Source organism: Martes martes (genome assembly GCF_963455335.1).
Source record: "Martes martes genome assembly, chromosome: 12".
In the NCBI taxonomy this organism is placed as follows: domain Eukaryota; kingdom Metazoa; phylum Chordata; class Mammalia; order Carnivora; family Mustelidae; genus Martes; species Martes martes.
Window position 1 is genome coordinate 31,256,718 of NC_137900.1, and position 7,309 is coordinate 31,264,026.

A 7,309-nucleotide genomic window follows, 5' to 3' on the forward strand; every position below is an offset into this window, starting at 1 on the left:
TTTTAATGTAATTTTGGAGCTTATTAGCTAGTATCTTGGTGAGAATTTTTGCATCCATGCTCATCAGGGATAATTGTCTAAAATTCTCCTTTTCGGAGGAGTCATTGTCTGGTTTTGGGATCAAGGTAATGCTGGCTTCATACAGTGAGTTTGGAAGTTTTCCTTCAGAAAAGTCGGTTTAATTCTTTAGGTTTCCTTCAGAAGAATAGGTTTAATTCTTTAAATGTTTAGTAGAATTCCCCTGAGAGGCTTTCTGGTCCTGGACTCCTATTTGTTGGGACATTTTTTATTACTGCTTCAATTTCTTTGCTGGTTATAGATGTTCAGGTCTTCTATTTCCTCCTGTTTCAGGTTGGTAGTTTATGATTCTAGGTATGCATCCATTTCTTCCAGATTACTTAATTTGTTGGCATATAGTTGCTCATAGTATGTTCTTACAATTGTTTGCATTTCTTTGATGTTAGCTGTGATTTCTCCTCTTTCATTCATCATTTTATTTAGGTCTTTTTTCATTCTTTTTGATAAGCCTGGCTAGGGGGTTATTGATCTTATTCTTTCAAAAAATCAGTTCCAGTTTCATTGATCTGTTCCACTGTTCTTTTGGTTTCTATTTCATTGGTTTCTACTCTAATCTTTATTATTTCTCTTCTCATGCTAGGTTTAGGCTTTATTTTTTCTTTTTCCAGCTTCTTTAGGTGTAATTAGCATGTGCATTTGAGACTTTTCTTGTTTCTTGAGAAAGGCCTGTTTTGCTATATACACCCTTTGAGAAACACCTTTGCTGCATCCCAAAGATTCTGAAGTGTTCTGTTTTCATTTTGTTTCCATGTATTTTTAAATTCTTCTTTAATTTCTGGTTGACCCATTCTTTCTTTAGTAGGATGCCCTTTAGCCTCCATGTGTTTGAGTTCTTTCCACATTTCCTCTTGTGACTGAGATGCAGTTTCAAACCATTGTGGTCCAAAAATATGCAGGGAGTGCTCTGTCTTTTGGTATTGGTTGAGACCTGATTTGTAACCCAGTATGTGACCTATTCTAGAGGATGTTTCATGTGCATTTGAGAAGAATGTGTATTCTGTTGCTTTAGGATGAAATGCTCCGAATATATCTGTTAAATCTTTCTGGTCCAGTGTGTCACTCAAGGCCCTAGTTTCCCTGTTGATCTTCTGGTTAGATGATCTGTCCATTCCTGTGACTGGGGTGTTACTATTATTGTAGTATTATCATTGTGTTTCTTTAATTGTTACTAATTGGTTTATATATTTGGCTGCACCCAATTTAGGGGCATAAATATAATTGTTGTTGGTATTCTTGTTGGATAGATCCTTTTATTATAACACAGTGTGTTTCTTCATCTCCTATTATAGTCTTTGGTTTAAAATCTAGTTTTTCGGATATAAGAATGGCTACTCTAGCTGTCCATTAGTATGATAAATTGTTAACCACCCCCTCACTCTCAATCTGCAGGTGTCTTTGGGTCTAAACTGAGTCTCTTGTGGACAGCATGTCAATGGGTCTTATTTTTTTAATCCAATCTTTTTTACCCTATGTCTTCTGATTACAGCATTAAGTCCATTATATTCAGGGTATCTATTGAGTGATATGAATTTAGTGCCATTTTATTACCTGTAAAGTCGCTGTTCTTGTAGATTGTGTGCTCCTTTCTGGTCTTTGTTACTTGTGGCCTTTCTCTTCACTCAAAGGATCCCCTTTAGTTTTTTGCAGGTCTGGTGTACTGTTCACAAATTCCTTTAGTTTTTGTTTGTCCTGGAAACTCTTTATCTTTCCTTCTCTTCTAAATGACAGTCTTGCTGGATAAAGTATTCTTGGCTGCATATTTTTTCCCATTGAATATATCACGCCAGTCCTTTCTGGCCTGCCAGGTCTCTGGGTCAGGTCTGTTGCCAGTCTTATGTTTCTGCCCTTGTAGGTTAAAGATCTCTTGTCCCTAGCTGCTTTCAGGATTTTCTCTTTATCTCTGAAATTTGCAAGCTTCATTATTATACTGAGGTGTTGACCTATTTTAATTAATTTTAAGTGGGGATTCTCTGTACCTTTTGGACTTCAACGCCTGTTTCCTTCTCCAGATTAGGGAAGTTCTCAACTATAATTTGTTCAAATAAACCTTCTGCCCCTCCCCTTCATCTTCTGGAACCCGTTATCCACATATGATTTCACTTTATGGAATTGCTGACTTCTCAAAGTCTCCCTTCATGATCTACTAGTTGTCTTTCTCTCTTCTTTCCAGCTTCTTTCTTTTCTAACATTTTATCTTCTATATCAGTGACACTCTCTTCTGCTTCATTTATCCTTGCTGTTAAAGCCTCCATTTTTTACTGCATTTCAGTAATAGCATTTTTAATCTCAGCCTGACTAAATTTTAATTTTTTAATTTCTTCAGTAGATGATTCTCGGTGTCGTCTATGCTTTTTTCAAGCGCAGCTAGTATCTTTACAATCATCGTTTTATTTTTATTTTTTTTTAAAAGATTTTACTTATTTATTTGACAGGGAGAGAGATCACAAGTAGGCAGAGAGGCAGGCAGGGAGGGGGGGGGGGAAAGCAGGATTCCTGCTGAGCAGAGAGCCCAATGCGGGGCTCAATCCCAGAACCGTGGGATCATGACCTGAGCTGAAGGCAGAGGTTTAACCCACTGAGCCACCCAGATGCCCCTAATCATTGTTTTAAATTCTAGTTCAGACATCTTACTTATATCCATATTGCTTTAACCCTTGGCAATGAGTAATAACCCTCTCTGTCTTTAGTGGTGAATTTCTCTATCTCATCATTATGTCCAGAAACGATAGAAGAAAGAGATAAAACAACAAAACCAAAAATAAAATAAATCACAAGAAAACAAAAACAAAACAAGAAAAAAAATCAAACCAGAAACAAAACAGACAAAGCAAAATACTAGATGCTGTGTGTATTTTGGTCTGTTTGTTAGAAGAAACCAGATTCCCAAATAGAAAAGAAAGACAAACCTATACATATGAAAATAAAGTAAAATTCAATAAATGGATACCAAAAATAAAAAAATACATACATAACATATATATATATATATACACACATATATATACACACATATATGTGTATTACGTATACATATCTATATATACATATAATAAAATTAGAAAAGAATAAGAGTTGAAAAATATAGCTAAAAAAATAAAACTGAACTGAAGAATAACAAATCATGAATACTATATACTGTTTTCCCCAAGAGCTGAAGTTTTGCAGTTCTCTATGATCAGTAAACTTAGTGGTAGCTGGTTGTTCCTGCTGATCTTCTTGGGTAGGGGGCTGTTGTGCTGATTCACAGATGCCCTTGCCCTGGTGGAATTGTGCCTCCTTTTCCAGAGGGCTGGGCTCCAGATTACCTTATGTGGTGCTATTTTGCTCTCTGAAGGCTTTCAGGACTGATGCGGGGAAGAAAATGGTGGAACCCCACTCTCTAGACCCAGAGATGAAAGTTCACAAACTTTCCCTCCCCCACTCTTCAGTGAGCTCTCACAGAAAAGCAATCACTTTTCGTCTCCCTGGTTTCCATCTGAACTCTGCATTCACTCAGCTTATGCTTGAGCATTTTTATCTCAGTCATGTGATTGAATTTCAAATCTCTAAATTTTAGGGACTCCTGTGGTGTAGACCCATGCCCTTACTCCTGAGGGAAGAAGGGGGGGTCTCACTATGCTTCTGGGTTTTGCTGGACCTCTGCCCAGAGAGCAGTCATGTGACCATGAAGTCACGCAGTTCATGGCAACACCCAAGTAGAAAGCTGGTGCCTAGACTTGTTTTCAGCCAGCTTCCCTGCTCTGTTGCCTGGGAAGTCTGCCACACTCTGTTCTTGTGAACCTGGGGATCCCAAGACCATGCTGTCTCACCTGGAGTTCCATCCTGCTCTGCCAACTGAGCACCTTAAGCCAGGGACGTCTGCCACTGTAATAGACTTCTAAACGTTTTGATTTTTTATCTGCTACTTATAATACTTGTGGTAGCCTCCTGAATCTAGCTCCCTTGCACTGCTGTATCCTCCTATCAGATGTTGCCTTGGTTTCAACTCTCCACACCTCCTACATTCCAAAAAGTGGTTGCTTTTCCAAGTGTAGAATTGCATCATTTCTTTTCTCAGATCTCCCATTGATTTGACAGGTTTTCAGAATGATTTGATAACTATCTAGCTGAATTCCAGGGACCAGAGAGACTTATGGTCCTCTTCACCATCTTAACTTCTCTCTCTGCACACAGGATTCTTAGTGGATAGAACCTTTTATCCTGTAATGTCATGTTCTACCCTGGAAATATTCTTTGCTTTGAAGTGTATCTTTGGTAGTTGGCTTTTTCAGTTTAGCATGTTTCAAGGTTTATGTCTATTGTAGTTATGTATCAGTACTTTGTTCCTTTTTATGGCTAAATTATATTGTATTTTACAAATATATCATTTTATTTATCCATTCTTTAGGACACTTGTACTCACGTTTTGAGTATTTTTTTAAATTTGGGGGACATATATACAGAAATATAATTACCACAAGTCAGGCCAAGTAGTTTCTTAGCTTATTAATTACATATCAAGTGTCAATAATCTGATAGTTAAGCTAATTATACTTAAAAGTAGGCTCGCTGCCCAGTGTGGGGCTTAACCTCATGACCCTGAGATCAAGAGTTGCATGCTCTACCAACTAAGCCTGCCAGGTACCCCTGGCAGTCACTTCTTTAGAATACTGAGAGATTGTTAAATAGCTAATGGTACTTGGAGATTGTATTGTCTCCACTAAGGAAATAAATTTGTTTCTCCCTCATTGCAGTGTGAAGCTGCCCTGGTAAAAGGGCATGGTATATCATTTCTGCTGGGCTTCCAGGGATACCTTTAATGTGAGGAAAAAATAAAGAAGTATCACGCACCTGAAAAGGAAAGACAAATATGGAGGCAGCTCAAAACAAGTGTTATGCCCCTTCTTTTGGCATTAGACATCTCTCCCAGTAGATTCTTGAACCCGAGAAAATACAATATTCTCTTTGGAGCTGCCAAGAGGATGATTTGGAAATAAAAATGAGTGGAACTACTGGTACAATGGAGCAAAAGGATGATCCCAAGAACCAATTATTCTGCTTTCTCATTTCATTGGTCTTGAAAATCAGATTTATAATTACTATTGTTTTGCAAAATTGCTTGGATTAGTAGTTATAAAGTATTTGTGTGAAGGCAAAACTAAGAGAGAAAGAGAGAGAGAGAGAGAGGAAGAAGGGAAAAAGAAAAATGCCCACACTCTACAGTGTTAATAAGAACAGATATGTAGGCATAATTTTGGATTGGGAATTCTAGTTTATTGAAAATAAACTTTCTTTTGGGTGACAAAATATTTGAAGAACTTCTGAATATTAAGAACAAGTTTCTTTTAGCAACTTCTGAAAATATCCAAAACATGAGTTGAGTGGAGCTCACAGCAACAATTTTCCTTAACTATTTTAATAAATGATGAATAATCATAAAATATATTTGAGTTTGAAGTATCGAAAGATTACATGTTCAGATTTCACTATGACTATTCCACCTCCAGTGAATATTTCTGAGTGCCTAATATGTAGAGGGTCTGTTTCAGGTGGTTGGGATATATAATGAACAAAACATAAAAATTCCTGCTCTCAATGGAGGCTTTGAAAAATTAGCACAAAGACCCTCAGTAGGCAGGCAGAAAGAAAACGGACTCTTACAGTGTCTCTAGATGTGGCCTCCATCTGTTTGGGATAAAAGCCATTACCTGGAAAGGAGATCAGCCAGGCAGGGAGAAGGGAGCATTCATGGCTATAGCACAGACCATGGTCTCTAGCTGATAATGTATTATTACACAGAGACGTGTTCTGTGGGCAGCAGATTAAGCCTAAATACACAATCATGGGATTTTGTCCCCTGGACTTTCAATGACTGACTGACTACCTAGGTGAATTCATTTCCTTCTAGTGGGGAGATGATCTTGAACTTAATAGCAAATCCAATCATAATTCTAAAGATCACATATAAAAAGGGTTATAAGGGAGAGGATTCTAAACATATTAAGAAACAGAAAAAGTTTTAAGAAAGAATGAAAGAGTTTCTTTATATTATCACCTATTATAAAAACAGAGCAAACAGTAACCTCTTGATTTTTTTCAGGGAATAGCACTAACTAGTTATTATCTTCTTTTTTGCAGATGCAAGGGTGTTGGCAGCTCTAGTGTGTGATGTTCCATTTCCAAAGTTCTAGGAGGTATTCTCCTTTTCCTGATTGAAACACTCTTCAGTGAAAAATTCACTATCGGGCTAGAAAGATAGAATATTTTGGCTCATATGAGTTCTATGCTAGCCGTTCCCAAAAAGAGGATATGTTGCTAACAGAATGTAGGGAATGGGTCATGAGTAGTCTTGTACGATATCTTTACAAATGACAATTTAGCATATGAACATATTTAAAATCAGTAGGAAAGGGTGAATTATCAAATGGCATGTGGAATTGGATATTAATACAGAAGGCAAAACATATAGATTCTTAGGTCAAAAGACATCAAAGGAAGCACTGATATATACTTTTACTTTGTATGCAGTTAAGATGGTGGATACTTTGCTCTGTCAGTATAATGATGGATCCAGGTAGCAATGCTGACAATCAGGATAGCGGAGGCTTGCTCAACAGCTTGATTCCAGTCATCATTATCATAGAATAGTCACTTAACAAGGGCATCTAGGTTAACAACTCAGATGTGCTTAGCAGCGGACTCCCCCTACCCCCAACAGTTCATAGCACCAAAGAGGAGTGCTTTTGTCAACCTGTAGTTTTACTACCAGTGTGTCAAACAGTTAGGCACAGTAAGAACCAGAATCAGTAAAAATGCCACAAGTTTCAAATGGAGTATTTGCCAGTGTTGAGAACATCTTTGTGTCCTGCCAATTGAGAGGAGCAGCCACATAATTTTTGGGGTTTGCATAATCAATTCTGGGGTCTTCAAGGTTGAAGAGTCAGTGTCTAGTGATTCCCACTAGCCTGTCAGTGAACCAGGCCCTATTAGAGTAACTTCTATGAATTGAGGGCCCTATTAAGCCAGCAGTTTTGCTTCAGGCAAGAGTGGGGGATACATTTCCTTGTAAGGGGCAGCTGCTGCAATGTGATATACAGCTGAGATGCTGCTCGGACCAGGGCAGCTACATTCTTAAGTATACCATGTACATTTTACACCTGAGGCTTGTGTCCTTTTTATCTTGTTAGGCAGTTGAGCCCAAGAGCAAGCTAATAGTTGCTTTACAAAAGGAGTATACTTGGTAGCGTTGTTA